At 53.3% G+C, this 10,514-nt stretch overlaps 1 long non-coding RNA gene across 1 annotated transcript; it reads left to right on the top strand.

The window, feature by feature from the left end:
• The first annotated feature begins 5,765 nt into the window (after positions 1-5,765).
• On the top strand, positions 5,766-10,088 carry LOC133347381 (uncharacterized). The gene is made up of 3 exons (XR_009755702.1): positions 5,766-6,055; positions 7,787-7,952; positions 10,065-10,088. It is a non-coding gene; the product is annotated as an uncharacterized LOC133347381 (long non-coding RNA).
• The last annotated feature ends 426 nt before the right edge of the window (positions 10,089-10,514 follow it).

The following is a 10,514-nucleotide window of genomic DNA, read 5'->3' as shown; positions in this document are numbered from 1 at the left end:
AGGCGTTGTGGCCTGAGGCGCGGTGGTGGTGGTGAGGCGTTGTGGCCTGAAGCGCGGTGATGGTGGTGGTGAAGTGTTGTGGCCTGAGGCGCGGTGGTGATGGTGGTGGTGAAGTGTTGTGGCCTGAAGCGCGGTGGTGGTGGTGGTGGTGAGGCGTTGTGGCCTGAAGCGCGGTGGTGGTGGTGGTGGTGAAGCGTTGTGGCCTGAAGCGCGGTGGTGGTGGTGGTGAGGCGTTGTGGCCTGAGGCGCGGTGGTGGTGGTGGTGAAGTGTTGTGGCCTGAGGCGCGGTGGTGGTGGTGGTGAAGCGTTGTGGCCTGAGGCGCGGTGGTGGTGGTGGTGGTGAAGTGTTGTGGCCTGAGGCACGGTGGTGGTGGTGGTGGGGGTGAAGTGTTGTGGCCTGGAGCGCGGTGGTGGTGGTGAAGTGTTGTGGCCTGCAGTGCGGGGGTGGTGGCTGGTGGTGGTGAAGTGGTGTGGCCCGAAGCGCGATGGTGGTGGTGGTGAAGCGTTGTGGCCTGAAACACGGTGGTGGTGGTGAAGCGTTGTGGCCCGAAGCGCGATGGTGGTGGTGAAGTGTTGTGGCCTGCAGTGCGGGGGTGGTGGCTGGTGGTGGTGAAGTGGTGTGGCCTGAGGCACGGTGGTGGTGGTGGTGAAGTGTTGTGGCCTGCAGTGCGGGGGTGGTGGTGAAGTGTTGTGGCCTACAGTGCGGGGGTGGTGGCTGGTGATCACAGTGAGCAGGGTGAGATGACACGGTTGGTGGCTGGTGCAGACCGAGTCTCCAACGTGGGAGGAGAAATAAACGAGTGCACGTAGGCTTTCGCGACCAATGTTATTCATAATCAACGTTTTTGGCGAATTGCCCGATGATGCTGGATGCAATTACCAGCGAAACGTCGTACTCAAATTGTAAATGTTGTGGTTTCACGCTTCAACACACCGGTGGGCTAAAGCAGTGAACTATTTGTCTTTTGTCAACGTGACACTTTTTTTACTGATTGGCCGTGTCGGGTGGTGGAGGGTTACGACACATTTATAAATAACGCGATCTAAACCCAAAAACGTTGATTATGAATAAACGAGTGCAGTTCAGGGCAACAATCACCGTGGTAGTAGCGACAGAAGAGTGATCAGCAGGCAACTGACCGCCGGTGACTTACCGCTGGTCACCCTGCTTTTAGCAGTTGACAGAAAATAGAAACAAGAAGTAAAGAAAAGGCGAAATAATTGATTCCTGAGTTGAACCGCAAGCCCCAGGAATGATGACAGTTCCTTGAGTCACGCTGGGGTGGAGAGGTGCATTGTGAAATGCCACCACTCCCTCCGTCTCTACCCTCGATCTTACTGTTTCTGGCCTCTCTGTGTGATAATGGTTTGGGACCTCCGCTTGGCAACCGAGAGTTGAACACACACATGCACACCCACCCACATGTGCCTCGATGGAAGATCAGCTCCAAGCCATTGACTCTTCTCCCACGGACGAGCAGTGATTGACATTCGGCGCAGACATTTATTGGTAATTGGTAATCAGTAAATGGATTCAATCGGGACTTGATGAACACGTAGTTGGTAATAGAGTCACGAATTTACGGTGATAATGTATACAGATAGCCAAATGGAGCTCTAGACAGCCAGCAAAGAGAGTATTTAGTCTACTCTTCCCACTGGTTAGACATCTTGGTGTATGTACCCACACTTTACCCTACCACAAGCATCCCTGACGATCATCTGTGTTGAACCCGTTCATACTGCATGCTGGGTGGGCAGAGGTGCTGGGTGGATTTCAGACAGCAGATTTTTACTTATTCATCCTGCAAGAATCCGACGAGCTATGGAGCTCTTTCTCACAGTCGCCCAGTAACTTTTCACAGATGTTCAGGAATTTAATCAACGTGCCCTGCTGTCTCAGCTGCCGCGCTGCTCGGAGGCTTGAAGCGGCCCGCGCCGACCGTTGGCACCACGGCAGCGTCCACAACTCCCTCGCGTGGAACGCAAATCCGTGACGAATACCGTGGGGGGGGGGGGGGGGGGGGGGGAGCCAAGCGACTCGGGGCTGCCTCGTTGGGGGGAAAGTTCGCCGATGGGTCACGGCGATAGGGCAGCGCCTAGCGACGGCGATGGAATGCTCCCGCTCCATTTCTGCCGGTGGGTCTCTGACCGAAGGCGACCCGGTTACTCGACATTCCCCTTGCTCTGCTGCGGCGCTCACGTGCATTGGAGTGAATGCGCAACGCGAGTTCCTCGGACTTAAACCGATGCAAAACCGTGGGCCCCCCTCCCCCCGGTGGCTTCCTCCCCGTGCGCGTGGCATTTCCTGCGGATCGTGGGAGCCGTGGTGCCCCTCTGCAGGGCCTTGTTATTATATCGGCCGCAAACATCAGGACGGCTCGCATCGCGTACGTTAACATTTATTGGTTTTCCTCGGCTACTACAAAAAATATAAATATATAAGACGCGTACTACTCATTTGGTGCGGCGCACCGACTGACCCAAAGCACGAACAAAAGCTCCGCTTGTCAAACCGAATTTTAGTGGCTTTGAAAAACGGCAGACCCAGGCAAAGGGCTTAAAGAATTCCACTGAACCCAGACAGGATGGGAGATTCTGTGAAGTCCGCGCAGGCGCAACACAAGAAAGATGAATTGACGTTCGAAACAACGGCAACTGTTAATCTCATCACGCCGCACAAGTTCGAAAGAGTTTCCTGCGCCCCCCCGCTCCTCCCAAGCACCACGCGCTGAAGGGGGCTGCGGAGTGGAAGCTGGAGCACGGCAGCAGCAGCAGCACGAACGGCGAGGCGCCGTGTGACGTCGCCACCGTGTCCTGTAAGGATCTCACAGCAAACATTTCTCTCGAGTGCCACCGATCTGGCTAGAGCTCGGAAGCTGAGCAGAGTTGAGACAGGCGTGTGCTTGACAGGGAGACTGCTTGGGATTAGCAAGTGTTGCAGGCTTGGGCTGTACAGCAATGGATTCTTAAATCTATCTGTGCGTAGCCTCGAGTGCTGTTTCCTCGCGTGCGCTGGTTTTCTCCGGGTGTTCCGGCTTCCTCCCAGATGAAGACGCACACTCATTAAATCGCGGCTACCAAACATCTCAATGCACCCATCTCAAGCCTCCATAAGACCTTGTTTCAGTCGCTTTATCTCTCTCACCTGAAGACGGTCGCTTGTGTTGCGATCGAAACGTCGTTATCTATTCATAACTTTCTATCTACGCGACTTTACCGAAAGAACCGGAGAGTATCTCAATGCAGGGCCGTCCTGCTGAGCGAGGGACTGGAGACTCATCTGTGGAAATGAGCTTCTCGTAGGATTTCTCCAGGATAAATCAAGATTCTGATTCTGCCTCGGCAAGGCTTTTTCGGTTATATCATTAATTTCCACTGATTGTCATGATCGCGGTGTCATCGGCAGAGATGAGATGGTTAATATTCACTCAGTTCGTGTTTATTACAGGATAAGGTGATGTTGTTTGAGAGACAGTGGAGAAAATTCCACGCTTCGCGCCTAGAGAAATAACCACCACTCTTGTCAGGGTAGAAACAATAAGAGCTCCTGGGCGAGGTGGAATAAATGTGGATCTCGTTAAAGAAGCGGGACCAGATGTTGCAAACAAATTAGAAGGACCCTATTTAGAAAATGTTTACACAGAAAATGAAATGCGCAGACTGATGCCTCAATCATTCTTATATTCAAAAAGGCAGCCAAAACTGATTTGAAAAATTACACGCCATTAGCCTCCGACCGTCGTAGATCGAAATTGTTCACAAAGATTATAGGCAACCCAATGAGGTATAATTTAGAGGCCAACCAAACATACGCACAAGCTGGATTTAACAAAGGATAAAAGGCCTTTCTGCTATGGACCACGTAATACTATCAATCAGATTCTAGAAAAACACATACCACATGCCATAATGCCCTGCTTGTGTACGAACACACATTTGATTCTGTGGAATTTGACGTACTCAATCCAGCCTTTTATATACCGAGGCTTAATAAGGTACATAGAAAAATTGCATACTGTAAATATAAACATTTATATACTGAGATTATATGAACAGAGGAACAAAATGCAAATCCGAAGCAGTCAGGCAAGGAGATACGTTGTCACCAAGGATACTCACAGCAACATTGGAACATGTTTTCCAAAGATCATATATAAAATAGAGGCATTTACAATGACGGAATATTTACAAATTCTTCTCTCAGATGTTTGCGATTAATTCTGATATACGGTAACAGTACTACGTGGTATATTACATCCCTTTTTGCCATGTAAAGTATTGTCAATCACCCACCCGGGCATAGCAAATGCCCCCTGCGTAGTGTGTCAAAATAAGTAATAAACATGAAATGCAAGAAAGAATATAAACGAGACATTGCAAATGAGAAGAAACAAATAAATTGTGGCGTCGTGGTGGAGAGTTGTTATCTCCCTCGCCTGACATGCAGGAGGCTGGAGGGTTCGATCCCGGACCCTGACGATGTCTGTTGTGTATCTGGAGTCCACGTATCATCTCTCTCTCTCTCTGCGTGGTGGTCGCGTGGATTCTCTTCCAGTTTTGCCCTCATTCACGCTGAGAAACAACACGCGTGTAGATCGTGTGGCTGCGACGATAAATCCTCACCTGTGACGACATCAACCACTTCGCTGAGCTCTCACCTGTGGCCAGGCCGCCTCTGAACAAGAGCTCATCGCGCAGTGGGCTGTACCTGGTAAAATAAAACACATAGGTGGGTTTCGTATTGAATTCTCTGGGAGGGTGAATTCTTCAAATGTTGATGATGACACCCAGTAATCTCTCACTCACCTGCGATGCACGGTTACATGCTACCACAAGTACCAGCGTTGTGGCTTTGACGGACACACACACACACAGCTACAGCACAGCTACAGCACAGCTACAGCGCAGCTGCTGCAGACATTCACACTTCCGAAGCACATTCATCGCAAGGCATCGCTTCCACAGCACCTATTGTAGACCGCTGTCGCTGTGTTTGCATGCAGATTGATCAAGATCACAAAGAACACGTGTCTCGATGTGCAATGCACACAGAAGCACGTGTGTAACACGAACATGGGCGCTCAATGCCAATTATGATGCCATTGTCCGTCACTTGGGCCGACTCAATTAAATAAGAAAACAAACTATTTTTGGGCCACCGCTTCAAAGTGAAATACCATGCAAAACAACTTAGAGAAAACAAATATTGCACACTCAGCCTTTGCTCTGCATAAGTGGGAAAGATCTGTGGTTCCAAGCTTATTTGACGCTACTTGACCTAGGAAAGGTCAGGATTCTGCCGCGTTGTAATGATTCGAAAACCGGCCTTCGGTCGGCTGCCGTGGCGGTCGCAACAATTGTAGAGTTTCTTAAATTCCCTCCGCCTCTGTCCACCCACGAGTATAAATCGGTTCACGACAATTGGTCGCTCGGCAGGTCGTGTGCGGCGGGGTAAAGTGTGGATGCTCCCGCCTCTTTCAAGACGTCTGGCCAGCGTGGAAGAGTAGGCCAAAGTAGCCTCTAGAGTTCCCTCCAGTGCAGGCCGTTCCTCCAGCAGTGGCGCGAGCGAGGCAATTGCAAGGGCTGCGCTTTTACCAACAATATAACACACACGCACCCAGCTGCGCTGTTTTATGGAGGGATGGCACTACCAGCATCCAGCAGAATGAATGAAGTCCGTTTAAAAGAATTATTATCAATTCGAATGAGCCTGCAGCACCGTTAAATGTGTCGTTTTTTTCGTGTTGTTTTTTAGTGCCCCCATATGGATGATTGTTCCACAGGGGATGCAACAACAACAACAACAAACGTAGAAAACTCAAAGTACGACGACGACGATGATGATGATGAGAACAACAATCGAACGAGAACCACAAAATACCGACAAACACAACAAGCCCAGCCGGCCGACCGCCAAGCGGAGCCTGCAACTGCAGCGGGCGCGTGGCTCGAAATGAAAGCCGCGGCAAATGAGGGGCGCACGGGCGGACTTGCGAGCCCTCCCCCCGTCTCCAGCGCACGCGAAGCTCATCAATCACCGGCGGCGAGCGAGGTGAGATCACAGGCAGCAGAGAGGCTCGCAGAGCGAGCGGGAACCCAAAAATGCCCCGCACACTTACGCATCCATTTATGGGGTCTGCCCCCCATTGATGGCTCTCCCTGGAGGCCCGGGCAAACCTCTTAGCTCTAATCAAACGGTCGTCCACTGTCACTCTCTCTCTCCGTCTTCAAGTCACATTTTAGTTTATTTATTTATTTGTTCATAAACACCCCGCCCCCACCTGCCTACTCCCCCCCCCCCCAGCCCCGACCTCCAACGTGACCCAATGGAGAGTGTTTCACCATCTCATTAATTGGCCCAGCCGATGTTGTTCTCTCTCCGCGCAGTAAACAAACCGAGTGCCGTGAGTGGCTGGCTGCGCAGCGCGGTCGTGCCGTGATGCGTGCCCTGCGCTGCAATCCCAGCGGGGCCGAGTTCGACTCCCGGACACGCACAGCATTTGGTGTGCGTGCGGTATCTTGACCTCGACTGGGCCTCCCGCAGGTTGACTCAGCCTCGAATTAGTACTTGGGGTATTGTGATTGAACACTCATCTCAGCGCCGGCAAGGAGGCTGGACACGTGTGGCTGGACAGGTTGTCAGCCACACCACCCCATCGTGTGTCGCGCCGATCGTAATCGATTCTTGCTAATTGCATCTGTCGCTACAGGGCATGCGCACTAGTGACGTGTGTGCTGTACTGCTGTGCCAAGCCATGACACGTGTCTGAGAAATAGCCGAAGCTTCGGGAGGCTTTCATCCAGCAGTGGGTTGATGTTGGCTGGCGATTGTGATACACTTCTAGAAGTTGACGTTGGAGAAGTTGGGGGGGGGGGGGTGGCGCCAAGATGTGGGGATTCCATTCTGCTGCTGTTTCACGCTTGAATTCAGACATCAAGGCAGTGGCATACATCACAGCAGCTGTTCTTACGAGGATCCAAATCAAATACATCTGACAGCGAGCCGCGCAGAGGTCGGTCGGCTGAGAAGTGTCCGTCCGCACCTTAGAGACGCCGTGCGTTTTAATTTCGTGCCTTCCCACCGCCAATGATTTTACGTAACACTTGCACAATCCCCGCATCATTTTGAAATATCGATGCAAGCGGACGTCAGCTTCTAATTGGTCGCGTATTAAAATCACCTTTAAAACCGATGCCCCTTTTATGTAATTCCCAAGTCAAAGAAAGGTCAAACCACGGCAGTCTATCAAAGCCGCTTGTCAAAATACGATCTAACACCGCAACTCGGTAACGCAATTTTTCCAGCCTCTTCTTTTTTATTTATTTCCTTCTCTGGAAATGGATCTTGCTCCGAATTCCCAGCTGGCTCCGCGGCGCTTTATTGGCTTTTGAGTGTCATCTCGAGCGGGCGGAGGTGCGGGGGTGCGGGGCCCGCATCTTTAGGAAGACCCCTCGTGGGAGCGCCGAGCGGGGACGCGCGGGGCGGCCCCAACCACAAAGGCGGAGATCTCGGGCCACTACCCCCAGACTGACGGTCCTCCTCCTCCACCACCCCCCGCCGCCCCTCCACCGACGGACGCACCCCAGAGAGCACCCCCTGCCACCCTCACCCACACCCCACTCGCGCCCTTCACCGTTCCTCCTCTGCGCCACCTCGGCTGCCGTTTTGCACCTCCCCTGTCTTCTTACCCCCCCTCTCTCTCTGTAAGCCCCCCCCCCCACCACCACCCACCGCATCGCTCATCTCATCCGTGCGCTCTCCCTTGTCGTCGTTATTTGCCAGAGTTCGGGTTTGTCGAGGGCTTATCGGCTCGCGAGGAGTCGTCTCGTTCCTCGATTCACTTCACTGTCACGTGTTGACGTGCGCGACGCTCGAGACGCAGCATCTGCGGCGGATCGCCTCGCCAGATCGCGCGCTCTGGCCACGGTTACGGACCAATACGCCCCAGGTAATTAATATTACAAACGAGTGTAATTATGATGATGACACCGCTCGGGTTGTGCCAATGTCACTGTGGTTAATTCCCATACAGTTTCTTCTCTTGCAGTGGGGTGATATGTATGTGTGTGAGAGAGAGAGAGAAAATAATTGAACGGATAAGGCCCTGGCAACGCTTGGATATAAAACAAAAACGTAGCAAGCTCGTTAGACGCATGCATTAAACCGTGTTCTCTATCGCAGTAAACATCGCGCATTTATTGCTTATTGGCCTCTGCGCGTGTTACTTCCCAGTGTGTGTACAACTCGTTCGACGGTGAGCACGTGACGAGTCATGATCGGACCGCTCTATGATCTCCTCCGCTCGCTACGAAGGTGTGAGCACCAGCGTGCACCCCCAGAGTCGATGTCCCATTCGTGCACCCCCAGAGTTGATGTCCCATTCGTGCACCCCCAGAGTTGATGCCCCATTCGTGCACCCCCAGAGTCGATGTCCCATTCGTGCACCCCCAGAGTCGATGTCCCATTCGTGCACCCCCAGAGTTGATGCTCCATTCGTGCACCCCCAGAGTCGATGTCCCATTCGTGCACCCCCAGAGTTTATGTCCCATTCGTGCACCCCCAGAGTTGATGTCCCATTCGTGCACCCCCAGAGTTGATGCCCCATTCGTGCACCCCCAGAGTTGATGCCCCATTCGTGCACCCCCAGAGTCGATGTCCCATTCGTGCACCCCCAGAGTTGATGCCCCATTCGTGCACCCCCAGAGTCGATGCCCTATTCGTGCACCCCCAGAGTTGATGTCCCATTCGTGCACCCCCAGAGTTGATGTTCCATTCGTGCACCCCCAGAGTCGATGCCCTATTCGTGCACCCCCAGAGTTGATGTCCCATTCGTGCACCCCCAGAGTTGATGTCCCATTCGTGCACCCCCAGAGTTGATGCCCCATTCGTACACCCCCAGAGTTGATGCCCCATTCGTGCACCCCCAGAGTTGATGCCCTATTCGTGCACCCCCAGAGTTGATGCCCTATTCGTGCACCCCCAGAGTTGATGCCCCATTCGTGCACCCCCAGAGTTGATGCCCCATTCGTGCACCCCCAGAGTTGATGCCCTATTCGTGCACCCCCAGAGTCGATGCCCCATTCGTGCACCCCCAGAGTTGATGTCCCATTCGTGCACCCCCAGAGTTGATGCCCCATTCGTGCACCCCCAGAGTTGATGCCCCATTCGTGCACCCCCATAGTTGATGCCCCATTCGTGCACCCCCAGAGTTGATGCCCCATTCGTGCACCCCCAGAGTCGATGCCCCATTCGTGCACCCCCAGAGTTGATGTCCCATTCGTGCACCCCCAGAGTTGATGCCCCATTCGTGCACCCCCAGAGTCGATGTCCCATTCGTGCACCCCCAGAGTTGATGCCCCATTCGTGCACCCCCAGAGTCGATGTCCCATTCGTACACCCCCAGAGTTGATGTTCCATTCGTGCACCCCCAGAGTCGATGCCCCATTCGTGCACCCCCAGAGTCGATGTCCCATTCGTGCACCCCCAGAGTTGATGTCCCATTCGTGCACCCCCAGAGTTGATGTTCCATTCGTGCACCCCCAGAGTCGATGTCCTATTCGTGCACCCCCATAGTTGATGCCCTATTCGTGCCCCCCCGGCCTCCCCGAGTCAGCGGGAGATCGCATCTGAGGGGGGGGGGGGTCTCTCGTCTGGTTCATGAACAAAGAACTTCGGCCCTCCTCACTGCACGGGCACGCACACGGAGCGCAAGGGAGACGTTGTCAGAGCTGGACGACAGGGGGGCTCTAGTGGCATGTCTGTGACGCGCGGGCAGCCCCCTGCCTCGTTGCATTACGCAACTCGGGGGCTGGGCAGGTTAATTACGATGATGCGGCGGCGGTTGGTGGTGGTGTTGGTGGTGGTGGTGTTGGTGGTGGTGTTGTTGGTGGTGGTGGTGGTTGGTGGTGGTGGTGGGGTACAAATCGGCATAAAACACCTCGCTAAACGGGCCAGGTCCTGGTTTTCCTTTCAGCTGTTGTGCTTTATCCTTAACGAGGGCTATTCCGTCCATCACGGCAATCTTGACAAAACGACCGTTTTGCTCTTCTGTCGTCAATAGGGAGGACGAGGATTTGGACGAAGCTTTGTCGTGAAAGTAATCGAGATGAAGGCGCAGCCCTGCAATTTCCCTCGCGCGTGTGACCGTTGGCAGAAGGGCCTCCACTACAACACGGAGTGCAGCGAGAGGGAGAGAGAGGGACTCCCTGCAGAGGGTTTTGTGGCCTCCTCTTTTACGCTGACCAGACGTCCCGGAAGAGGTGGTAGTACCCACACTTTACTCCACCACCACCACACGCCACCTGCCAAGCATAGACCACCTGCGAACACGTTGACACTGCTGGCTGGACAGAGGCAGTGGGCGAAGAAAACCGAATCACCCAATGGCAAACCGTTGCAAGAAGTGGTGATCTGAACAACACGCATGCCATTTTTTGTAACAACTCCAAATTTCTAAATGTATTTAATGATACCTTTTTTACTCATTTAAACTTAAGGGCTTTTTTTCCCA

This window comes from Lethenteron reissneri, chromosome 26 (assembly GCF_015708825.2).
Source record: "Lethenteron reissneri isolate LAM-NWPU_2019-01 chromosome 26, ASM1570882v1, whole genome shotgun sequence".
Lineage (NCBI taxonomy): Eukaryota > Metazoa > Chordata > Hyperoartia > Petromyzontiformes > Petromyzontidae > Lethenteron > Lethenteron reissneri.
The sequence above is the reverse complement of the archived record's forward strand: the minus strand, read 5'-3'. Positions and strand labels throughout refer to the sequence as shown.